Source organism: Talpa europaea (genome assembly GCF_964194135.1).
Source record: "Talpa europaea genome assembly, chromosome: 13".
NCBI lineage: Eukaryota > Metazoa > Chordata > Mammalia > Eulipotyphla > Talpidae > Talpa > Talpa europaea.
Genome location: NC_140080.1, coordinates 82,042,188 through 82,068,142, shown reverse-complemented (window position 1 = coordinate 82,068,142; position 25,955 = coordinate 82,042,188). Strand labels below are relative to the sequence as shown.

At 46.7% G+C, this 25,955-nt stretch overlaps 1 protein-coding gene across 1 annotated transcript in view; it reads left to right on the top strand.

The window, feature by feature from the left end:
* MYO5B (myosin VB) overlaps positions 1-25,955 on the top strand; it is a gene marked incomplete at both ends in the record, with an annotated part of 268,648 nt that overhangs the window by 681 nt on the left and 242,012 nt on the right. The gene's annotated exons all lie outside the window — the stretch shown is intronic.

The following is a 25,955-nucleotide window of genomic DNA, read 5'->3' as shown; positions in this document are numbered from 1 at the left end:
CATTCTTAATTTGCCCGGGATGGGCATTTTGGGCGGGTATCCGGGGGGCTTCTGTTACCAAGGGAAGTGGGTCAAGTGATGCGGACCTGGGGTGGAACGTATTTTAGAAATGACCTCAAGGTCACAGTGAAAGTGTGGGGTTCCGTCCTCCGATCATGGGCAGCGGGTGGGGGGGAGGGGACTCCCTGCTCCCAGGGTAGTTGGTTGCTGTGGTTGAAGTTAGGGACCAATCAATGCTTCCCCCCCCCCCCCCCCCCCGCCCCGGAGACGCCAGCGAGGGGCCGCCGTGCGCCCCCCGGGTTGCTTGGCGAGGGGAGTAGGGATGTTTAACAACGAGCCCCCTCCCTGCTTAAAACATTCTGGACGACCCAGGGCCTCGGCTGCCTGCTTGTCAGCCCCGGGGCCGAGGCGCGCTTGCAGGGCCGTGTCCGCACGTCTCGGGCGGGGATGTGGGGTGTGTGCACGCGGGAGGGTGCGGGGGCGCGACTCCTCAGACGCCGCCCGGCCAACAGGTCCGCCGAGGAAGAGCCGCTCTCGCAGCCTCAGCCTGGCTGTTACCTTGCGGCTGCGCACGTGGGAGAGCCCTTCAGCTGGATGCGCTGCCCATCTCTTCTCCTTTGAGGAATTTTCTAATCCCGTTTTCTCAGAGGGGCACGGGATGAATTGCGAGGACTCAGCGGGGGCTCTGGGAGGTCTCACCTGGCTGGGGGTGGGTGGGAAGGCAGCTACCTGTGCACCTGTGCACCTGTCAGAGCCCTCCCTTCCCCCCAAGCTTCAGGGCTCGTGTGGCTTTGCTGGAGGAGGAGAGAGGACAAGTGTGAAGTACCAGCTAAGGGGTGCTGTCTCTGGTGCTCCCGGCTTTGGAGAAGCACCCCACCCCGTTCAGCCGTGGGAGGAGCCCTCACAGCTCCACCTTTCAGTGCTTTCCCTGTAGTAGCGAGTTACCAGGAATTTCTATGGCAAGCTGGAAACCAGCGGGGCAGGAAAAAATCCGAAGTGGAGTATTCAGAAAGCTGAAACTTTGTTACATCAAAGTGCATGAAAGGACCACTTGTACTGTGGGGTAAAATAAGTGACTCAACTGAACACACTTGCAATGTGTCAGTCCTCTCTCCCACAATAAATGCTGGCTGTACTACATGGAGTGAGTCGATGGTTGAGCATGCCCTTAATTTTTAGAGCCACGACTTCGAGCAACCCAAAGTGAATTGTTTTTCAAAGACAACACTTAAAGGGGAAAAGACTTAGTTGGATTTTTAGTTGGCAAGGAGTAAGTTACATCTTAATTACTAGTGACAGGAGTTGAAGTGAAGAGTTTTCAGTGTATTTTGTTCTGAACTTGGGAAGGTACAGACATAGCTGTTTCACCAGGAAAAGATCTTGGGTATATAAGACACTTGAAAAACAATAGCTTTATGGGTGAGGGTTTGGTGTACAAGGGCTGGTTGCCAGCACCTTGCTCTGTTAATGGATTTCCAGTTCCCGATCACTTTTCAGGATTTTGAATCTGAAATTGCTGTTTTCCCGGGGCTGACAAAGTAGTTTTCATATTCGTGTTTTGAGCAGTTCTTACTCTCTCTGGCAGCTCAACACTAAATTTTATTATGAAAAACAGCCGCGTTGAGTCCTAGAACATTATTACCCCACTTGCTCAGTCTGCATGTGAGTCACAAATTATACAGAGAAATCGTGTCTGCTGCTCAGATTCACCTCGTTTCGTGGAGATAATTTGTTCACTTCAGTATATTGTCAAAATAGCCAATGTTCCCTTTTATTTTTAACCAGCCAGTGGGCTTTTCTAATGTGATGATGCCTGGACCAGGCACACACTTTAATGTATTATGTATAACTACGAGCAGCTGTTGTAAGTGGGATGGAAATTTTAAAGTCTCTTATTGATTATACCTGTTGCTTTAGTGACGTAGTGAGATGTTATTGCAATGAGACAGTTAAGTGTAGAGATTAGCCTGTGAGTTTGTTTCAGGTAAGACCTAGTATATTATTCTGCTCCTACTTGATCCAAGAAAAGACTTTCTGCTTTTCCCTCCATGCTACTGTGTTGCTTTTCTCTCTGCTCTCTTCAGCTGGAGGCTCATGTGCTATATGAATATTTTCTTGGAGTTGATTTTGGTCTTGGCAAAGATCACTTTCCATTTCCCTGTGTTCAGCGGACTCAACACCTCACTTCTGAGGAATGGCTTTCTTCTGTAGTGAGGCTTTTCTGGATGGGAAAAGGAAACCAAGTCAATGCCACTTTGAGGGTGAGGTCAAGGTGAGTCAGCCCCATCTCTTATAGAAAGGTGGAGCTAACCTGGGCCCTCTGTTACCAGTGACAGGATTTCAACCCACAGGAAAAAGATGATATGGGCTAATTTGATTTGTACAGGTCCCAGGAAGATGCCCAGACTTGTGTAAGCATGAATATGATTTGATTATGATAATTAGAGAAGATAGTCTGACTTTTCAAATGTAACTATATAACCTTTCCCCTCAAACTGAACAACAGGACTCTTCTCTACAGAGGGGGTCATCTAGATGAAAACTGTAACACTGCTGTTTCACATGAGAATTTCAGTTTGCTACTTTGATTCTAACCAGTCTAATGACTAGGAAATCACCAGAGGGGAGCCATTACCGTCAAATATTCCCTTTTCTGCTTGGTTTTTAATTGACAGGTGATGTTTGAGCAGTGGATTTTGAGTGCTGCTGGGAGGTGACTAGGGGATACTCCATGTGCCTGTCAAAAGTGCCTTTGAGTACAGGGGCCTTTACTAAATGCGCTCATGTGGGATTAGTTCTTTGGAAAATAGAACATGTATGTGCTTCTGGGATGGTGTCCTCTGTCTCCTACCTCCAAATCCAGCGGTGTGGGGTTCTCAGCACCTGTGTCTAATGCAGCCACCCCTTCTGTGCCCTTTGTGGCCACTCACCTCTGCGGGTGAAGTAGTGACACGACCTGTTACTGTTTGCTCCCCAGTGTGTCATTCAAAAAAGTGGTGAGGAAGATGTGATGTGATGATGAGTGGTAGCAGAGGCAGGTGTGCTCCTGTCTGCCCTCTACAGTGTCCCCCAACTCTTCCCCACTGTGCTGCCATGGTTCTTGCTCACCCTCAATAGCCAACACTTGTTTCTCTATCCAGGTCCCCAGAGCTTGAGACCATGAGTGGGCCCTTTACCCTCTGGGAATATAGCAGTTTTACCTTCATGTCCCTCCTCTGTGGAACTGCCACAGCTCTAAGACGGGAGACACATGAACATGATCACTTGGCTGAGTGGGTGTTGAGCAGCTCAAGGGCGCTAGCTTTGGGGGGGCCTCACCTGAGACTGCGAGCAGTGTGCTGAGTGCCCTGTCTCACCTTCCTTCCCTGCCTCCTCTGCTTTGTCTCTTGCCTTCTCTATTTTCTCTCTAACTCCCACTTCCCTCTCTGCTCCCCTTTCTTGGGAGGACCTATAAACCCACCAGGCCCTGGACCCTGCTGGTGACATCAGAATGCTGAAGTTTGCATTAAACTGGTTCTCCAGTTCACACTGCTTGCCTAGTGTACACATTGAGCTTACCTCCTCCCCCTGCCTCCCAAATTGTCGCTAGTATCATGCCACATCTCCGCAATTAGACTGCTCTGGAGCAGTCAAATCAAACATTAGGGAGCCTCCAGTATGTTTAGCACTTTACCTTATACTCAGTAGATGCTTGTTTGGGAGATTGTCCTCCTTCACCCAAAGCCCCTGAAGTCATGGTGGGTCTGAACTTTGATGTAACCCTTTGCTGACACCAGATTCTCCACTGGGGACCTTTGGGGAAGCTCACTTTTAATTGCTAATTTCTTTCCATTTCCTTTTGGTTAATTTGCTTTTAATATTTCATGAAGGCTAACCACCCATTCCAAGACTTTTTGACAGCCCCTGTTGGGTTGGTGTTGGAGTGGATTACTGCCCTTATTTTGTTTAACAGAGGTGGCATTCTCCTGGTTTTTGAGGGTGAGCCTGAGTGGAGACCAAGTACATTCTAAATTCTGGTAAGGGTCAGCTGTGAACTGTACTTTTTCCAATATACGATGTGATGTGTTTGTACCATATGTACAAAATTGTCCTATTGAATTAGTAATGGGCTTGAAATAGTTGTTGACTTCTGTTTTGTAGTAAGCAGGTTCCCAGAAACCGCATTAAAAAGCAGCCTATTTTATTAAAGCAAGCCGAGGGTGCATGTTTTGAGTACTTGTTTATAAAGTACATTTGCATCTTCATTATCAGAAAAACCTAAATGCATAGTTAGCTAACTATACAGCATCACCCAGAGGCGTGCAGATACTTGGAGTTACAGGCAATTTTTGGTGGGCACCAGTCGTGGGGGGGGGGGGACAGTGGGACAGGACTGGGCATGGAAGACCCCGGATGTAATTCCATGAGGAGACTGGAAAGAAGGGCCGTATCCACAGGAGGAGGTTAAGCATGGAGCTAGGGATAAGTTGGACATATTTGGGTAGCAACCATAGCAGTTCTTAATTTTTTAAAAGATTTGTTTATGCTTACAAGAACTGGGGTACAGGCCAGAGGTGTGGGGTGGTGAGAGGAGTCAACAGAGACAGAGCGGGGAACAGAACAGGTGGACTGACTGAAATACACTGCTGAGGGGAGCAGCGGGCGAGTCAGGAGAGGTCTGCTGCGCCATGTGGGTCACCTCCCTGGCCAGGGATCGAGCTTATGCTGCCGTGACTATGGATAGCTTCCTAGAGCTGCATCTTAATCCCTTGAGCCACCAGGGAGGCCCCCGCAATTCTTAATTTTTTTATGAAATAATTTGACTTCCAAAAAAGTTGTACAATTAATGGGGTTCATGTGTCTGTTTTCTTAGATTCCCCTGATAAAAGGTGTCAAGTAGGATGAAATTATTTACCAGGAAATTAACATCTGTACAATGCTGTTAGCTAGTCAGATAGACCTTATGAGAATTTCACCAGCTTTCCCACTATATTCCTTTTATTGGGCCAGGACCCCCAGGTAGGGTTTGACCATGCGTGTAGGGTCGTGGCTCCCTAGTCTGTTCCAACTGGTGACAGGTCCTCAGTTTTTCTTGTCTCGTATGTCCTTGGCCCTTTAAGACTGGGGGTGAATTATTTTGTAGATGGCCCTCAATTTTGAGTTGTCTTCTTGGACTTAGGTGGAGACTATGAATTGTTGGCAAGAACACATCAGGTGACGTGACTGTCAGTGCACCTACTTAGGAAACGTGATACCCTCGTGTCATTACCGACTGTCATTTTGAGCCCTTGGTTAAGGTGATGTCTGTTAGTTTCTCTTTATTGAGGAAGGGCATTTGGAAACTATGGTCTGGGTACTTAACTGTGCTTATTACTGCTTTTTATAGTCACTTAAGGGTTATTGAGCCTAGATCGCAAGTGTTCACGTGGGACAAACAAGGGAAGGAGAAAAATCATGTGTGACCTGAAGGGTGGATGGAAAGATGTCAGCATGGCAAAAGGACAGTGCTTGACCTTCATGTGTTGAGTTTGGGGTGACAATAGTTTGTCTAAATGGAAGATAGAAGAATGAGCTTAGAGAACAAATGTTGGGCTCTTGGATGCTTATAAATAAAAATGCCTCAGGTTTGCTTTCCTGAAGAAAAAGCCAGTGTCATTCAGCATGAATTTTACACAGATAAGCTCTTGACTGTTGTGTGGGCAGTCCCGGCCTCTGTGGTCATGATCTTGTTGTGACACAGCCTGGGAATCTGGGTAAATGTCCTCAGCTCTAACACCTTGGAACAGATTTCCAGTACTTTCTCAATCCTCATTTTTTTTTTTTAATCTGAAATATGGGGTAGGAGCTGCATTGAAGGTCTTGGAGAATCATGTGGTTTAATGCATGTAGCTTCCCTGCCTAGCACGGTGTCTGGCACACTGTATGTACTTGGCAGCTGGTTATCGCCTCCTTTGCCACTCCAGGCTCATTACTGGTTGGTGGTCATTTCTCCTACCTTCCCCTGATGTCTTGCAGGGGTGTCAGCCAATTGGGGGCTTCATGAATGAGAAAGGAGTGTATTGTTACATAACTGTGCAAGGGATGGAGAAAACCAGTTCCCATTGCCCCACCTCTCCATGGGAAGGCAAGAGCAGTTTGAAGTTTTAAATTGAAGCTGTGCTCTGTGATCTCCTATTACAGCTTTAAAAAAATTAAAAAGCATTTTTCACAATGTTCCTCTTTTTCTTTTAATACATATGATTATTGAAACAATTCATACATGCAGAAAAGGCAAAGGCTCTGTAATCCCATTCCCAGAAATAACTATTAATAGCTATTCATCATGTATGTAGTCTAGACCTGCATTGTCTGATGGGGTGGTCACATGTGGAGGGTGATCACTTGATATGGACTGGCCCAAATGGGGATGGGTTGTAAGTGTAAAAGACATGCCCTACTTCCAGTAGGTGGTACAAATGAATGAATGCAAAACACTTCACTCATGCTTCTTTATGTTGAATGCGGAAATGATACTTTGGGTTAAATACTTTATCGCATTTTTTTTTAAAGATTTATTTATACAAGAACTGGGTACAGGCCAGAGGCTGGGGGAGGGTGAGAGGATTCACCAGAGACAGAGTGGGGAGCAGAACAGGCAGACAGACCACAAACACTGCTGAGGGGAGCAGTGGGCAAGACAGGAGAGGTCTGCTGTGCCATGTAGGTGTCTCCCTGGCCAGCTGGGAATTGAACCAGCGCTGAAGAGGCTGCAGGCAGCTCTGCACCACCAGGGAGGCCCTATTTCTTGTATTTCAATGGGGCAGCACTGCAGTAGACTTGCACACAACGTTCATTTGAAGAGTGGATCATGCCACACATCCTACTCTAAACCTTAACTTTACCTTTTTCATGACTGCATAGTAGGCCCTTATATGACTGGACGTGATGTTTATAACTAAGCCCTTTTTGATGAATATTTCATTAATTATAATTTTTTTTTTTGCTATTGTGAAAAAATGTTGCAGAACATCCTTCGGATTTCTCTCAATTATTTCCTCATGATACATCTCTAATGGTGAGATTGCTGGCCTGCACACTTACAGTCCTATCTACACGACCAATAGCCTCCAGGAAAGGACTGCTGTTTATTCAGCCTATTCAGCCCTCGTGGCACTGGGCAGTGTTCTGTTTTTTTTTTTTTTTTTAAAGATAATATTTATTTATTTATACATACAAGCACTGGGTACAGTCAGAAGCGCAGGAGGGTGAGAGAATTCACCAGAGCCAGAGCGGGGAGCAGAGCAGGCAGAAGGACCGAAGTACACTGCTGAGGGGAGCAGCGGGCTGCAGGAGAGGTCTGTGCACCATGTGGGACCCTCCTCCAGTGGCCGGGGAGCAGCCAGGGATTGAACTGGCGCTGTAGAGGCTGCAGGCAGCTTCGCAACCCAGCGCTCAACCGCTGCGCCACCAGGGAGGCCCCTGTTTTTTTTTTTTTTTTAAAGATTTATTCAGTTATACATACAAGAACTGGGGTACAGGCCAGAGACAGAGAGGGAACAGAACAGGCAGACTGAAATACACTGCTGAGGGGAGCAGTCAACGAGACAGGAGAGGTCTGCTGCGCCATGTGGGTAGCTCCCTGGCCGGGGAGCAAACTTATGCTGCAGTGGCTGTGGTGAGCTTCATAGGTTGTGTCTTAACCCCTTGCGCCACCAGGGAGGCCCCTGGGTAGTGTTTTTTTTAAACTTACTCTAAAGGTTGAGGTTTCCTTTTTATTTTAAATTTGACATTCTTTGGAGGATTGAATATCTTTCCCTGTGGTTGGCATATTGATTTATAATTTTCCTTGTATTTCTGGTATTAAAGGACATATATGACTAAGTTTTTGTTCATTAAATGATTTTAGAGACAGGGAGTCATGAAAACACAAATAGGTTAAAACAGAGAGATACATACTTTATATTGGGCACCTTGGCATCTATTTTCCCTTAATTTGTTTGGAGCTTGTTCTACGATTGGAATAACACTAGTGGTGGCAGCTAATGTTTAGTGGCTTTTGAACCAAAGCATCTCTAAGCACCCTGTACTGACTCATGTCAACAATGACACTGCTTTGTGGACATTGTCAGCTCCATTTACAAATGAGGACTCTGGCCTAAGTGATTTATCCACAGCTGCACTCTCTTAGGTAGTGGAGTAGGGCCTCAGCTGCCAGGCTGGAGGGCTGCTCTTGACCTCTCTGTTCTATTACTCTGACCCATTGATGGTGGGTCTGGCACCTCACTTGTGATGAGGGGCCCTAACAGGCATGGCCCTTGCCTCGCACTGCCTTGCCCCCAGCAACAGAGAATCATTTCAGGGTGGAGCAGAAGGGAGAAAGCAGAGTATCCCAGGGCAGAAAGAAGGGCTGATGGCCTGGTGCTGCAGTCCTTTCCTTTGGGAATCTAAGACTGGATCCTTCTTTCACCACAATGCTCGGTCCCCAGGCTTCCTGGAGTTTCTGAAAACTTCGTCCCAAATGTAGGCAAAACTTTTTTTTTTGTTTTTCCTTAGAACACATAGTCCCCCAAAGAGGTTCACATCTTCAAAAAGGCTAAATGTAACAAAAGCATGAAATGATTTTTGATCCTGAATCTAGTTGTCTTTTCACTCCAGGGTGTGGTCTGTTATGCAGGCCCTTTTCCTGGCTCCATTTCCCGGTGAAGCCCCCTCCCTCCCTCCCTGCAGGAGCAACTTCTTTCCTACCACACTTGTGTCTGCAGGAGATGCCCTTTCTGAGCTCAGAGCAGAGAACCAGTAGGAGACTCCTGGAAGTTTCTCCCATCCTCCCATCTAGTCAGATGTCTTCACATTTACTACTAGGCACTGCTCACGCCTGTTGGACAGGTGTTTGGAAGAAGAGATGGCTGCCTTGCTTAGGTTGCCAGCTTGGCATCTCGGCCCCTCCTCTCGAGTCTGAAGAGGCAGCCTGACAGAAGTGTACCCAGGACCAAACCTTTCTCTGTTTGAACTTCACCTGCTTAAGAGGAGTTTTGTCCAAGCTCTTCAGAAGCGTCCCCCACACAGGGGGATTTTAGTTTTGTCATGGAGGCCCCACATTGCCCCCATTTTGGGTTGATGAACATTTGTATTCTTTTGCTAATTTGCTGCAAGAATGATCAGGTTTATGTATCTGAGCTCCAAGTTAATGGCTCATAATGCTCCTTCTAAAATTTATTCGAGGGCTCATAAATTATTGCTTTCCTTTGAATGATTCTCCTAGTGCCATCGGCCCGCAGGCTTTTCTCTCCTTTGCTCAAGTTTGGGGAAGAATAAAAAGGCCCATCACGAGTGACTTTCCCAGAGTACTTATGCCATTATGAAACTCAAGGCATTGTGACATGAAATCCTAAAAGGAATGCGAACTTCCAAATGCCTTGTGCTTGGAATCAAAGATTTATACTGTCTGCAGCAGAAAGAAGTTCAGGACTCCTGCTTAGAGACCAGGCTCCACAGCTGATGACTAGACAACAGGTCTGTCTGTAGTGCGGCTTGGATGCTGTGCATCTTGGAGAAGGATGGGAAGGTGTACCGTTTGAAATGTCAAGCTGTATTATGTTCACTATGTACGTTGCTTGCATGGTCACTCCCTTTAGACACTGGTTCAACTTCCCTTTGAACCATCAGGACTGTTCCACTCATGATGAGATGCAGGCTTGGAGTGCATTAGCTGATTTTCATGGAGTGCTTAGCTTAGGAATCATTTAAGATGCCTGGTATATATACAGAGTGGTACCATTTTTATGAGGTTCTGAAGTAGGCAAAATGAACTGTATTGTTGGTTATACATTTGATATAATGATGAGAAAAGTGAGGGAATGAAGGAAAAAGAAGCTAGCATCATTGTTATCTGGAGGGCTGGGTAGTGGGGGAGCAGGAGTAGGACTGGTGCTGTTAGCTGTCTACTAAATTGCATGATGAATTCAGTTAGTCATTTTATTACCATGTTTCATCAATTACTTATCAAAAGGTGATTCTGCTGAAAACATTTACAAAGCCAACTTTTAAAAGCTATGTGGTTAAAACTATTTCTGGATTCTCCGTTTTCCTTTCCCATGTGTGTGCAATGGATGGTTGAGCATGTATCTTTGCAAAATAGCTCTCATTTGAGGATGTAGGTTGACTCTTAGCCTTATCCCTTGCAGTTCCTGAGATACCTACTGTAAGCGCTTGATGAATGTCACCGAGCGCCTCCCCTGTATCTAGACCACAACTCTTTGAGGAAAAGCCTATTTTCACCAGGGAGCCTCCTTTCACTAAAACATCATCTTCTCTTGCTGTTTTGGCAAGGCTTTTGGCATGGAGTACCCAGTGGAAAGCCCATCTGTTTCCTCTGGCACTTGCCTAAATCTCCGGAAAGTGGAGCCCCTTCAGGAGATAATTAAATGCTGTTTTTCTTTTTTATTTCTGTGCCCAAAGGCTTAGCACAAGATGTGATTGTGGGATAACAGCAAAGTAACATTTGTGGAAGTGAAAGCTAATCAAATGATACCTTGTTTTTGAATATCCTAATTTTACATATAATTTTGACCACATGTGTTTTAGCCTTTCCCAAGGTTACTGTTTACATTGAAAGCATGATTTTAAGTTTCCCACCAATTAACTCAAAAGTTTCCCCAAGCTCAACAAGACTCATGGGTGTCTGCGTGGTATGCTCCCTGCCGAGGGGGGGTGGGGGGCGCTGTGTGTCACAGCGTGCGCAAGGCAGAGAGGAAGAACCCTGCAGATTGTCTTTGACCTTGAGTTTTTCCAGTCTGGTGGCTCATTTGTTGTATGAATGAGCATGAAAGAGGTGTTAGTACAGTAAAAGGAGATAAATTGCTTTATCTCCTTCATCAGGTTTAATCACACTTTCAATTTGCCAGTGCTTGCTAGTGAAGGCTCATGTTTCTTTGTAAAATAAGGAAAATGAGTGTTTTCTCAGCTAGAAACTGGTGTTTCTTAGCTATCAAGTTGCTTGCTCTTCTGGTTGCCGTTTTCCAGGTGTAAGTGTGTGTAGCTATGAACAAGTTGTGTGTGTCGAGCCGATGAGCGTGCCCTTACATGGTGATTGATTTTGTGGTCCTGCCACGTCTTTTCCCCATTTGAATGATGCTCTTCCTTTGAGGTGGCCTCTTGGCAGCAGCCGGGGGTTGGGGGTTGCGGAGCTCATCAATACCTCTTCTGGAGCTGCTTTCAAATCTGCGTTCTTCTGTTTCCTTTGCACCGTGGCAATGTCTTAATGCCTGGAAGGTGGGCTTTCTGTTTTGGAAATAGCCAAGAGTTCATCAAAGAAGTAAGGTGGCTGACCAAGGTAGGGATGAATGACTTCCACTTGTAATATAGATGGAGCATGACTTCCAAGTCCTGGTGCCAGTTTGTGTGGTTTCTTCTGAGCTCTCTTCGCAGGAGGAGGTATCTTTGGGCTTCAAATGCTCTCAGTGATCGCATAGAAACCCCCAGTTGCAAAATACTCCCCATAAAGTAGCTGCTGGGTTAAAAATTTAAAAATTCATAGTTATACCAAAATAATTCCACTTAAATCTATGTTCATATAATTAACTCATGGCATCTGATTGCCTCAATCTTATGGCAGGTATCATAGCATCACTGAATATTTACTGATGAAAAAATCAAATGGAAAGTCCATTCCATCTAATTTCCTAGAATGTTTTTTTGAAAGTAGATGGAAGGATGCTTCTCGTACCTTCTCCTTCCTGCCATGTGTCAGACAGGATGTCAGGCACTGAATAGAAGAGGGTGGAGTACATTTCACAGGAGTGAAAGGAGGAAACAACCCACTGTCCATCATAGGTGAATGAATAAGCACAGCGTGGCCCCTTCGTGCAATGGAAAGATACTTAGCCGTAAGGACTTTCTGACACTTGCTAAACATCATGGAAACTTGAAGACATGTTAAAGGAAATAGCAGCTACCAAAAGATACTCTATTACTATACTATTTGTGGCACCTAGTCAAGTCAGATTTGTGGACAGAAAGTAGAATGGCAGTTGCAGGAGGGAAAGGAAGCAAGGCAAGGACTTGTTTAATGGACACAGAATTTTAGTTTTTCAAGAAGAAAAGAATTGTGCAGACATATAGAGGTGATGGTTATACAATGTGAATGCAGTTAATGCCACTAATGGTACATATAAAAATGGTTGAGATGGTGAATTTTGTGGTATGTGTATTATGCCCCCCCCCCACAAAAAAAAAAAACCCACAAAAACCTCAGGGGAAAACAGAGGCTAATAATCTTTTGACCAGATCAACCTGGGTCTTGAGTACCGGTTCCCCCACTTTCCAGCCATGACCTCAGGCAGTTGCTTGACCTCTAGGCTTCAGTTATCTGTTAAAAAACTAGGACCAGGAAAATGAATAACTATAAGAAAGTGAAAATCAAAATCAACAAAAAACTATGAACCAGAGACATTTTTAGGGGGGCGGGGGCGGGAGGGGAGGGATTGGGGTCAGAATGGGGGGGCTGCAATTGTATGGGGAATATAAAAATAAAATTTATTATTTAAAAACAAAACAAAAAAAAAACTAGTGCTACCCTTAGAGGCTTGCTGATGAGATAAACTGAGAGCATGTGAACTGCACTAGTAGTTGCTGCTAATCCTGTTGCTAGGTGAAGGTCTTGTCCGTGTGGAAGCCATAGCCTGCTGCAGGAAAGCATGGGTTAGAGATTAGAGGGCTGGGAAGGGAGTTCTTAGTGCCTACCCCTTAGTTCCAGCTCCTCTGGGGGGCTTCCCACTTCTGATGGGGTCCTCGAACCCAGCAAAGCCCCAGCATCACTGGAGATGCCATAGGGCTGTGCACGTGTTTTTCCTTCTCAGGCGCAGGGAAGGATCTTTAAGGTCCTGGCTTTCAGACCACTGTCATCTCCCATCTTCAACCCTGCCTCCAGACCTGTCTTGGTGCCAAGAAGAGCATCCTCCCTGACCCTGCTCACAGGATGCCTGCATCTATCTTTAGCCCTTCCTGGCACTTGGCTATTTTGATTGCAAAGGCACTTCGAGATATAGGCTCTATCCTGAGGATGGACTCTCAGGAACCAGGCTTATCTGGTCTGAGCATCCTGGCCTGAGATCAGCACAGTGTTGAAGGACCAAAGGGGTGCCCAAGCACTCCGAGGCTGTAGCCACCAGGCTCTGCCATCTGCAGCAGGGAGTCCGCATTTCCTCATACCCTGATGCCGTCAGCAGGACTCTGCCCTGGGCTCTGCTCTCTGACCTGTCTTCTTGCCTTTGACTTACATTAACCTGCCCCCCACTCCTTCTGAACCTCCAATTCCAGTATAGAAACCTCCACTATCAATCTTTGTCCCTGTGTCACCAATGACAAAGGCGCTAAAGCTTTATTAGGGCAGCCTCTTGCTTGGCTGCTCCTGGTCCAGGTGACTTTGGCCAGGTAGGCCCAAGGAACTTCAAAACATGACTCTGTCTCTGGGAACTATGTTTCCCTCAGCAGAGGTTGTGGACGTGGCAGGCACCAGAGCTGTGGTTTGCATACTTTGGGGTGTATCAGGGTGCTCTGGAGAGCAAGTGAAACTGCAGAAGCTGCATCACGCTGCTGAGGAGCAGCATTTGGGAGGAGTGTGCTAGATCTGGTGTCATTTCTTGCTAGATCATGGTCGTGTATGGTACTTGGTACGGGATTTGCATTTCTGACCTAGTTGGACTGCCTTCAGTGCCTGCCCTGGATTCTGGTGAAGGTTTCCATGTCTGGAATTCTTAACTGCGATCACGCCCTAAGGGCCCGCTGGGATATAAGACTGGATATCTGCTATTACAAATAACCCAATAATAAACTCTCATTTCCTTTTTAAAAAAGATTTATTTATTTATGCATACAAGAGCTGGGGTACAGGCCAGAGGTGCGGGGAGTGAGAGGATTCACCAGAGACAGAGTGGGGAATGAATAGGCAGACTGACTGAAACACACTGCTGAGGGGAGCAGCAGGTGAGACAGGAGAGGTCTGCTGTACCATGTGGGTTGCTCCCTGGCCGGCTGGAGATGAACTGGTGCTGCAGAGGCTGCGGATAGCTTCACAGTGCTGTGTTTAACTCCTTGCGCCACCAGGGAGGCCCAAACTCTTTCTTTCTGAATTTTACTGATCTCCAGGTCCTTCTTTTCCTCTAGTTGCTTCTTCCTCCCTCATCTCACATTCCTGAGCCTTCTGTAACCCTTCGTTCATAAAGGCTCCAGGGGTCACTGTGTTAATATCCCTAAGATCTGACTGGCAGCGTGAAACCAAGTCCCCTCCACAGGTGGCTGGGGCAGCACCCACTGGGCCAGGCAGACTTCTTACTGACGGGGGGGGCAGAGGCTTGGGGTTCAGCCTAAACGGCTCAGGTCACAGCGTGAACCATCTCAGAAATCAGACGACGTAGCAGCCCTGGAACAATCAGCTCTGTCTAAAGGTGAGGTAGCTGGGCATTTATTTAGGTGATCATGGTTCTCTACATGCTCACCCAGTAAGTCAGCTCTTGACAGGGGAATATAAGATGTCGCCTTATGTTTCTTATGTTTTGCCACGGGCCAGTGGTAGCGCTTTCCTGCTGGGCTCCGTATGCGTCCCACGTTGTTTTTTTCCTGTTAAAATTACTGTGCAAGGTGGATAGCTTAAGGAATCTTCATTTTTTATTGTTACTGTGTTTAGTTTTTGAACTGGTTCAGGGCTCCAAGATGGCAAAGTTTGATAGTTTCAGCCACATGCTTTCTGATTAATGGCGATTTACAGGTGGGGCACAGCCCTGCTTCTGCTTTGTGCCGTGTGGGGCTGTGAACCTGGGTGAGTCTGGAGTCCTGTTGTGTGGAGACGTCCCTTCCAGCCCACTGTGCCCAGAACTGCTCTTGCCCACAAGCTGAAATGCCTCCCGCTCTCGGTTGGAGTGGGTGGGGCAGTGTTGTGTAACAGACACAAATATTTGAGAATCCTTAGTTTTGGGCATAGCTCTGCCTGTAAAAGATGCATAAGACATAGTCTTTTGTCAAGTTCTTGCTAAGGACTTGACAAAGGTAAATCAAACCCTGTGACTATAGCATTGAGGCTTCTAGGACGGGTGGGGAACAGAGGGGGTAAGGGATTCTGCGGTAAAGGCTAAAGGTGCTGTGGTGGCGGGTGTGGCATGGTGACGTATCCGAGGAGTGAACCTATTCTCCTGAATCATATACAGTGTTGTCCATCATTGTTACCTCAATTAAGAAAAAGGCATCACCCTCATTATTACGCAACTCACAACTCTGTGGCCGTCTAGTAAACGCCGTCTAGGAGCAGTAAAGGGAGGCGAATTACCGAGATGACTAGTCATTGAGCAGGGAGTTGTTGAGGTCCCTTGGGCTGACATGGCAACTCCTAAGATGGGTGCTTGCGAGACAGTGTCGTCTCAGGCCCCATCCTTGTGCTTGCCTCACTGTGCTGTCTCCTGCCTCTGAGCCTTGAGGAGGGCAGGCCCCCAGTGCAGAACCTACTCCACTGGGTGGAAGATCAAATCTCAACATCTGGGGACTGCAGCCTCCAGGGCTATTCCCTCTGCACAGTAGAGCTTGCTGGAATGGGGTCCCCACTCAGGCACCTGGAGAACTGGGCTTCTCCCCTTTAGCCTCTGACTCTCAAGATTGTTGAGGACAGTGGGGTGTTGGGCAGCACCCTAATTGGATAGGGCAGGGCTGAAACTTTTTGCATAGTCCTTCAGATGGAGAAAATATTGATAGTGATTGCAGAGAGTGATTTTTATAAGTTACCATGCCATTTGAGGAGGAAGGCAAGGATGGGAGTATTTAAAATCTTAACAGAACACTTACAAGTTGTTTGAGGTCATTTACATTCCTTCTTGTTGAAAAAAAAAAAAAGTTCCTCAAGAGCATAGAATCCCCAAGTGTCAAAGAGCCCATTTTCGTGATTCTTCTCAAGGCCTGCTTCCCGAGCACGAGCTGTGTGTGCCTTTTGTCTTTGAGCGCCCTTAGAACTTATTTTAAAGAACAAAGCTAATTTACCACCATGTTTTTCAAGAAGCTGGCTTTGTCTCTGTAAAGGCAGGGTTATCTTGATTTTTGCAATTATGTTTTAGTTTTCCAGTCTTCACATTGTTTTAGAGGCGGTGTCCTCCGACCTTTCAAAGGCCAGTGCTCACAGCCTCCCTTCTCAAATAGCCCTTTTTATCCTAAGTGACTAAGTGTTCACTGTGTCCTGTGCTGCTGCACTGATAGGACTTGAGCTGACCTCAGATGTCACCAGAAGTACACAGGCAAGAAGCCTGAGCTTGAAGTCATGAACGACAGATGTGGTTGTCTTTTAGACAACAACAAAAGTTGCTTAAATTGTAAGCTTTTAGAAAAGGATAGTGCTATTGATTTCATGGATGCTAGTGAGATTGCTATCCCACTTACCTCCTTGTGACCTCCTCCTATTTATCAAGACCTTGATTTGCAAAAGCAAGGCTTCAAAATGGAAGTTTTACAAAGCTTTCTGGGGGCACGGTGCCCAGGCTGACTCTCTGGGGGGTCTCTGGATGTTATAGCCTGGACTGTGAAGACCAGGTTCCTTCGAGGGGAACTACAATTTGGAGAAATCGGCTGAATCTGGTTCGCAGATGCGTTTCAATGACAGGAACTCAGCCCTATGTGCGAGATGAAAACAGCACCCAAGAAACATACCAGGTGCCTCCCTGGTGGTGCAGGGGTTAAAGACAGTGCTATCAAGCTGTCACCAGCCACCTTATCGTGAATTCCATCCCTGGCTGGCCAGGGAGCAACCCATATGGTGCAGCAGACCTCTCCTGCCTCGCCCACTGCTCCCTTCAGCAGTGTATTTCGGTCAGTCTGCCCATTCTGCTCCCCACTCTGTCACTGGTGAATCCTTTCACCCCCCCACCTCTGGCCTATACCCCAGTTCTTGTATCCATAAATAAATAAATCTTAAAAAAAAAAAAAAAAGAAACAAACCACCCAGAACCAAGCAAAACATCCCTTGAACTGTATGAGCCATCGCCTGCTCAGTGAGGATGAGGAGGAAGGGCGGCTCTACATCCTGTATCCTCAGGCAGCTCAGAGCCTCCCTCTCTGATGGATTGTGTCACAATGTGCAAGGGTGATTTTGGTGCTGAAAAAATTTTTTGATAAAAAATTTGTTTTTTGTTTTATTAGTGACTTTAGAATTGAACTCTGTCCCCTCGTAAGCTGTGACAACAATGTTCTGATGTTGATGACTTATTTAAGGAGATGTCAATAAATGGGGTTCAGCCAGAGGGAGCGACCTTGGATAGGAAGTGCCTGGAAATGATAACATCTGAGGAACAGTTGGACCCAGGAGTTAGTTCGGAGGAAAGGAGAGAGAATCCTGAAATAATGCAGGGATATCATTAAAATTCAAGTCCCCCTATGAATTCACCTGGAGATCAGGGTGGCCACAGAAAGCACCTTGGGAGTGTGTGGGGGGTAGGGTCAGTGGTGGATGGGGCTCCCTTGGGCAGAAGTGGGGGCTGCATCTCTGCAGGGGATCGAGCGGGGGATCTGCCTTCTCATCCTTCAGCCCATCACTCAACCATCAGGCCCTGACAAGAAGAGGGCCTGAAAAGGGGAAGTTCACCCCTGTGACCTTGAAACTTCTCATCCACCTGAAGAGTGGCTAGAAATGACTGCATGTTGGGAAGGAAAAAATACAAAATTAAGGCAAGAAGGAATAATTTCTAATAAACAGTAAAAGAAGTAAGGGAATAAATCATTTTGTTCTCGAGATTCTATTTATCTAGAAAAGTAAACCAGTAGAAATTTGATTTATGGTTTTGGTTTCACTTAGAGAAATTGGTTTCCAACTCACCTGAATTTATTCTAAGGACAAGAATTACAAAGCTTTATCGATTTGGTATAAAGTGGTTTAAAATGCGCTTTGGTTCTGTGTTTGAGCGAGCGTTATTCAGTGGTGGGAGGTAGGCAGGCAGAGGGCTGAGCCACCTGTCAGCTGACTTGGGACGAGGCCATGTGTAGGTTGCAAGTTGGAGGCGACAGGAAAGGTTTGAGAATGAAGGAGATTAGAGAGAGGAAGGAAATGAGTAGATGAAGAGAGTGAAAGGAAGGAGGTAGGTGAGCACCACATGGAGTGGGACCTGGGCTAATCTGGGGTTCATAGATCCCCTTTCAAGGAGTGCCTCTGGTCAGCCCTAGAAGAGACACCGTGGTGGTAAAGTGGGGCCAAATTGCCTGAGAGGCTGGTGGGGACCTGGTTTGCATCTTTTTAGATGCCAGTTCCCCATCCTACCCTGGAAGCTGATGATCTACCTCTTGATCAGCCTCTCACAGCGACAGATCCAAGATGTGCTAAGGTCCCAGCGAGGCCGACTGCCTTCTCGTCCCATCACCCAGCTTGTCCTTTTACAGGGGAGTGTCCTGTAGGAGCAGGGGCTGTCATCTGAGGTCAGGTGCTCTGAAGTTGTAGCACGTCTGCAGTGGGCAAATCATGGGCACCATATGGAAGGCATTTGTAGTATGAAATAAGAGGAAAAATAAGGGGTTTGTACATCACATGGGTGCATCAGTGCCCCCCCCCCAGCCAGCTTTGACCATGAGAGAAAGGAGCAGGGACCTTGAAGGAACCCACAATGGGTCACTTCTCTTCCATTCAGAAAATGTCAGTTCTCTGGTGTTATCGGCACTTTCTCATATTTACGTCCTTTATGCTTCCCAAGTCGCGTTCCCGTCTGCTCATCATTTTTCTTGCTCCCGAGGGGCCCTCTGACGTGGGGAAGATGGAGGAGGAGTGAACTGCTGAGTGACAGGCTCAAGCTTACCCTTCGAGGCAGGGCTGGAGCGCAGGTGCTCAGACGCCGAGTCGAGGTTCTAGCACGTGTCCCCGTCCCCACAGGGCAACTGTGGCTACTGGGGAGGTGAGGCGGTCCCCGCCCTGGGGGTTTCCCTGGAGACTCACTTCCTCTGTAGTATATGAAATAACATGGACTGCACTGGCCACATTTCTGTGTTTATTTCCCCCTTTCCACTCCATGGGTGTGTGCAGGCTGTGCGCGCAGACATGCACGTGGATTTGCTGTACGTGCTGATAGGCGGCATCGCGGCTGACCCGTGGAGTGATGCAGAGGCATGGAGCTCTCGGGAGCCTGACCGTGAGTTCCCATGGGACACTGACCGTAACCTCGGGCAAGTTACTCTGTTTCCTGGCTCCAGCTTCTTCCTTTGCTGAATGGAGCGATGTTCTCTCCGTCTCTCAGATTCTGTGAAAGTGTCACCACATCTGAGTCACCACTTGTAAGTTTAAAAAGTAAGGCTGCCTCTTCCAGACTTGTTTTCTGACCCACTATAAAGAATGAAAGGCTCAATCTGAAAGCGTGTGTTTCCAAAGGTCACTGCCTCACAGGGATAGATGCCTGGGAGCAAGCTGGCTTGTTGCAGCTCGGATTTCTCCCCGTGTCAGTATGGGGTGTGTCCAGTTGTCTAACTCCCCGATCCAAGCGTCCCCCCCCCTTGGTATCCAGCAAGTCCCATCTACCTCACCTCCAAGCACAATGGGATCCTTGTACTTTTCTCCCACTTGCCTCTGGCTTGGGTGGTGCAACAATTAGGATGCTACCTGGCTTCTCTGCTTCTTCCCTCTGCAGTCTCCTTCCAGACAGTTCTCCACAGGAGCCAGATCAGTCTTGTAAAGTGGGAGTTGGATTCTGACAGTCCTCTGCTTGACACCTTCCAACTGCTTCTCTTTGCTTTTGGAAGAAGATACTAATGCCTGCTGGGCCTGTAAGGCCCTATGTGATCTGGCCGCTGCCTTCCCAGGCCCATTAGTATCCCGTCTCACTATCTGTTTCCATCCATGTTGGTTATCTTCTGGCTTGTTTATTGAAGGCTCCTTGCCACCTAGTGCCTGTGCTGCATCGATACTGCCTCCCCTGTCCTTGCACTGGTGGCCTCTTATTCCAGCCTCCACTGAGTCACTTTCCTGGAGGCCTTCTCTGCCACCCACTAAACCCGTTACCTTGTTTTAGTTTTCAACTAGGACTTATCAGTACCTGACACTTTTGTTGACTTGTCTTCCTTAACTGGGTTCTGAGGTTCGTGGGGCTTGTTCACTGCTGAGTTTCCAATGCCTAGGATATGAGTAGCACATCACGGTACCCAAGAAACATTTATTAAAGAAGCAAATGACATTAGATTCACTTGACAGAGTAACGCCGCATTGGCAGACTCTCCTAACCTGCTTGACAGACTTTTCAACATTTGTATGAGGAAGATACAGCTTATCACTGAGTGTGGGAGTCTTGCTTGGATGCTGAGCCTGGCCAGTCCCACTGTGTGGCACAGCTCTCCTAGGGCGCACTGCATCAGGAATAGATTGCATGTTCCATTCTCTAGATCTGACATCAGGTTACCGCCTCTTCCAGGCCATCCTGTAAGAGATGAAAGGCCTGGCCCACCTATCAGCATTCGTACGTCAGCTATCAGCACACTGGCACGTCCTGGCACAGTTTTGCTCGAATGAACACCAGCCTCCAGTGGGCATGAGAACGAAGGTCTTTGCTGATTCTCAGGCTTTGAGCAGCCATTCTGGTTAGATCCCCTTAAACCGCATGGCACGGCGAGGGAATCCTCTCGCTGCGTTTCCAAACCTGGTTTTGAGTTGGGCAGTTGGATGGGGGCCTTTTCTGGCTCTTCCCCACTAATCTTCTCTCGGGCTGGTTTTGTCTCACAGAGTGGGGACCATCTGAAGTGGTTGTTGCCCATTTGGGATCATCTGGGTTTTGACAGAAATTTGACCTTGAGTAAGCCCCCTGCCTGCACAGCCTTGTGTCTCGGGCTGAAGCAACACTACAGCCCACTGGCTCTGCACTTGCCACGTGAGATAGGTGCGTTCTTCTTGAAGCCAAATTGAAGCATCTCTGGCAGGAGCTTCACGACTGCACATGCTTGCCCTATCAGATGAGTCCTACTGGCAGTTTAGGTCCACTCATCTGAACCTACCCTGAGCTTCTCTCTGCTCATGCCATAGTTACCTGGAATAATCTTTCCTTTTCTAAGTTCATTCTCGCTCAAGACCAAGGTCATATTCTAGCTTTCTCCTTAAACCCTCCCTGGCTACCTCAGCCTGAGGAAATCTGTGTACTCCTATAAATAATGTCATCCACGACTTGGTCTTGGCATTTGCCCATAGCCTCCTCTTAGACCTCCTCTCCTGTTATTGGTTGGCACGGTTGTTTATTTCTTGGATGATTGCTTAACTTTTTACGTATTTGCTTTAATCTCTTCAACTTGTCCATGAGGTGAGAGACTGTGCCAAGGGGCCCAGCACTGTCTTACATAACAGACATTCAGTACCTGCTGATTTGAACAGCAGGGCTGCTGGGGAATGGGCAGCCAAGTATTTAGGGCTCAGGTATTTCTGAAGTCTTGATGGGCCTGGAAATCCTAGCTGAGGGAATGCCAGATGCAGGGAGGGTCTCAGGAGGCAGAGGTGGGATCATCCCCAGAAGTATATTTTGCGGCTCTTCTGAAACAAACGCGATCAAGAACTAGAGAAAAGGGGAGGGGGGATGTGCTGAATCTCCTGCGTGTTCTTCTGTTCTCCTAAGGTAAGGGCAAATAGGCATCTCTTCCCACTTAGGATTTTCTGACCTTATGTTCTAGTCATTATAACAGTCTTCTAATCTCTAAGCAAGGAAGGTAACGCTAAAAACTGAAGTGATGTTGGCGGTGTACTGTGCAGTTTTGGCGAAAGAAAATTTTGGGGTGTCATGGCTGGTGCCATCCCCTACCGTGAGAACTTGGGAAAGCTCAGTTGCCCTTAACTTTATATCTTATGTGTTCACTGGCAACAGTTGGGTTTACCTCACAGTATAGAGTGAGAATGAAGTTAAAACTAATAGTCTGAAGGGAATTTCCAAGAGTAAGGAAGCAATACTGGCCCAACATGGTATATTAAAGAGTTGCGATTAGAACAATGACATCTACATTGATGCCTGAGAAACAAAGCGGAATTAAGAATGAAAGATGTTTATAGAAGTCCCCAAGTTATTGACAGGTTACTTTCTGAAAGGTGATTGTCTTAGTTGGGGCTGCTTTAACAAAATACTTAGACTGGGAGGCTTATAAACAAGAGATTTATTTCCCAAGGTTCTGGAGGGCAGAAGTCTGAGATCAGGGTGGCAGCAGGGTGGGGTGAGGACTCTTCCAGGCTACCATCTCTTGGTATCACCACTGTTGTTGACCTTGATCACGTGGCTAAGATAGTATTTGTCAAGTTGCTCCTCCTTCCCCTACCTATTTCATATTGTGGTTTTTGGAAGGAGGTTACTAGATGCACCTGGAAGTGTACTTAAGGGAGCTGGGAGTTATTCCCCACCCCCCCAACACCTCCCCCAACTCCCAGGGCAGAGTATCTACATAAATTGCAGTTCCTCATCTTGGGAGATTTGTCTCTCTTCTCCTGTTTAATCATTTCTATCAGATGCACCGATGGGGGTTGATATTACACCTTGGATTATAATCCAGTATTGTATTTTGTTGCTTAGGCTGTTCAGCACTGACCCCTAGAAGCTCTTTCAGATGGTTCTTGTGTTTCTTTGGTCTCCGTGGTTGTGGGTTTTTGTTTGATTGAAAGCAGTTCTTTCTGGCACTATCCCATGCTCCAGGTTTATCTTCCCTATTTCTTGCACTGACCTATTTCTCTTCTCTAAATTTTGGTCCTACATATTGGAATGGTATAAGAAACCAAGGTCTGGTTGTTAGGTGTGCTTGTGGATACTGTGTCATTGCTTCAGTTCTGTCTTGGCTGACAGAGCGAGGGAATATGTGTATGCATCAATGTGTATACACATACCTATAAATATTTGTGCAGGTAACCATCTGTTTCTATGGTAAGCTAAACATCAGTCTACAATGTCTGTAATTTCAATCTCATTGAGTCATTCTAGCTCCTTCCCTCACTTATCTGCAAACTTACTATTTTTTTGATGAAAGATCCATTTTTTTATTTAAAGAGGGAAAAAGGAAGAGAAGAATTTGCTTTTTTTTTTTTTTTTTTTAAATTTCCTGGAAGCCATGCCAATACCAACCAACCATGTCCTGCCTCATATCTGATTACCTGCCATGTTTCCTGGCCCATAGGAAGTTCTTGAGTAAATGCAATTCATCACCTTCCCTGCATCCCCTACCTATTCCTCTGCTCCTTCTCTGGCTTTGTTGATAAAAATTGCTCAGTGGTAGTTGCTCAGAGGGTAGAAGACATTTCGTGCTGGAAAGGGGCACAGCTGTGAGGCCCTTCTGGGTTGCTGATGTAACTTCTTTCTTCCTAAGAGCTGGCTATACAGATGTATGAAGATTTGAATGTTCATTGAGCTATTCACTTATGAATTACAATATATTCTTTTCCATATGTATCTTATTCAAAAAATGAAAAGTGAGTGTTTTTGGCATTTGACACTAAAGCAAGATAGTAAGAGGAGAGTGGTTGATGAAGAGATGGGTCAGGGCTTCTGGTGCCTCTGAGATTCATTCTGATCTGCAAGGGTGGTAGTCAGACCCCTCGTGTCCTCCTGCCTCTCATGTCAGGGCATACCCTGCCCCCGGGGGCCTGGTGTATGTGGGGGCAATGCCAGGTTATCCTGGGGACTGCAGTGGGAAGGAAAATCAGAAGAGCCCCTAACATGGACAATTGTTCCTTTCCAACTCGAGAGACAAAGGGAATTCAAGTATATTCCCCGAAGAGAGAGCCACCGTGTGCTAAAACGCCAGAGGTCAGAACCATTCTTCCTTTCCTGAATCTTCTGGAACTGCAGGCCTTTGAAAGGACCTCAGTAAACCACCTTGTCATCGAATTTTTCATTTCCTTAGCTACTGAGCAAACTTGACTTGGGAAGATAGGGGCCCTTTCGTGAGCTCTGGCAGTCGGAGGGGAGGGAGGCCAGGGGAGAGGGTTGCCGCTAGTGCTGTTGACAGAGTAGTGGAGCCAAGGGGATCTTCCTTGGTGGGGCCTGTGCCTTGGGGTTAGCATTTTCATTAGCAGTTTACCAATGCATGCTGAATAATTTAGAATGAACAAAAAGGCGGCCAAGGCCCCATGTGGTACTTCATATAAGAGCAATATAAATACCACAGAACCTTGCCCTGTGTGAAATTTTACAACTTTCTCTAATGGTATATTTTATTTCTGAGTTGTTAGTTTAACCTAGACGACACGCCCCCAGGGCAGCAGTGGCCTTTATGCTGAATACACAGGTTTCTACAAATGATAATAAAGTGTTTTGTCTCACACATGGGTCCAGATAGCAGATGGGCTTGCCTTTATTTATTTTGGAAGCTTGAACATGTAAGTTATATATATTGCTTTAAAAAATTGACAAAAGGTGCCCTAGGCATGTTTGCTAATATCCTGGCTGGATCATTGCCTGTCTCAGCTGGGAAGGCGGGGACAAAGGGCTTGATGGAGGGTGATGGGTTAAGCCAGAGCAAATAGAATTTGGGCCAGAGGACGGCAGGGAGGGAGGGTCTCTCCATGATCTGTCGAGAGGGTATCCCGTTCTGGTTCCTGCAGCTTTTGTTTCCTACGAAATCTGCTTAGATCGAGTCTTAGAGGTTGGGACAGTTGGTAAGTCATCTTTAGATTGAAGAGAGAGACTGAACAGTATAGAGTAGAATGTGGAACTGAGAGAGGGTGAGAAAACAGATGCTAAGGCCCTTTACAGTAGCCATAAATTGTGTCTCTTCAGTCTTATTTCAGGGGTCAATGAAGGCCTCATACTTTATATTAAAATACACACACACACACACGTACATCCTCAGTACGTAAGGACATGCAAGACACCAATGAAAGCCCTTAACATGTTGCCTCCAGTCTAGTACAGGGGGTGCTCAGGAATAGTCCTTGAACATTTGGATTGCGAACACCTGCAAGAAGGCAAAAGTAGAGGAAACCCTGTGAAGTGTGAGAGGATGAGGAATTCCTAGGTCTTTGTTCACAGTACTAGCTGGGGTCCGCTGGCCAGGGTGGCAGTCACTGAAATATGCTTAACAGGGCCTCCCCGGTGGCCAGCGGTTGAGCGCTGGGTTGCGAAGCTGCAGCGCCGGTTCAATCCCCGGTTGTTCCCCGGCCACTGGAGGAGGGTCCCACATGGCGCACAGACCTCTCCTGCCGCCCGCTGCTCCCCTCAGCAGTGTACTTCGGTCCTTCTGCCTGCTCTGCTCCCCGCTCTGGCTCTGGTGAATTCTCTTACCCTCCCGCACTTCTGACTGTACCCAATGCTTGTATAAAAAAAAAAAAAAATGCTTAACAATTAACTCGTTTTGGTCTGGAATATCCCTTTAGGGAGATCTTCCTTTAAATATTTCTTGGCATTTTATAGTCACTTAAAAGATTGAAACCATTGATTTGGTACACACATTCGAGATTGGAATTCTTTCCAAATGAAATAAAAATTGCTATCCAAGGTTGGTGATCTTCATAAAGTAAAATGGTGTGTGGGCATGCTTGGTTACACTAAAGATGGAAATGTAGGTAATAACTGGGGGGCTTCAGGGGAGAGGGGGACTCTAGTGTCTCCCTTTCCCCTCAGAAATCATATTCTGAGTCCCAGTTCATGTCTGGTTATGATCCTATGACTCAGTCAATTCTCCTGATGAGGAATCTTAGGAAATCAAAACTTTGAACTGGTAAGTGGCTTCTCTGTGAAGGTGGGGATGGTAAGTGGGATTAAGAAAGGGAATTTTAGTTCAACATCACTTGTAATCAGGGAAATGCAAATCAAAACTACAATGAGATACCATCTTACTCCAGTGAGAATGGCACATATTAAAAAAACTAGCAACAACAAATGTTGGCGAGGTTGTGGAGAAAAAGGAACTCTCCTGCACTGCTGGTGGGAGTGCAAACTGGTCCAACCACTGTGGAGAGCTGTGTGGAGATTTCTGGACCTACTAAACATAGAGCTTCCATATGATCCAGCAATTCCACTCCTAGGTATTTACCCAAAGGACACAGA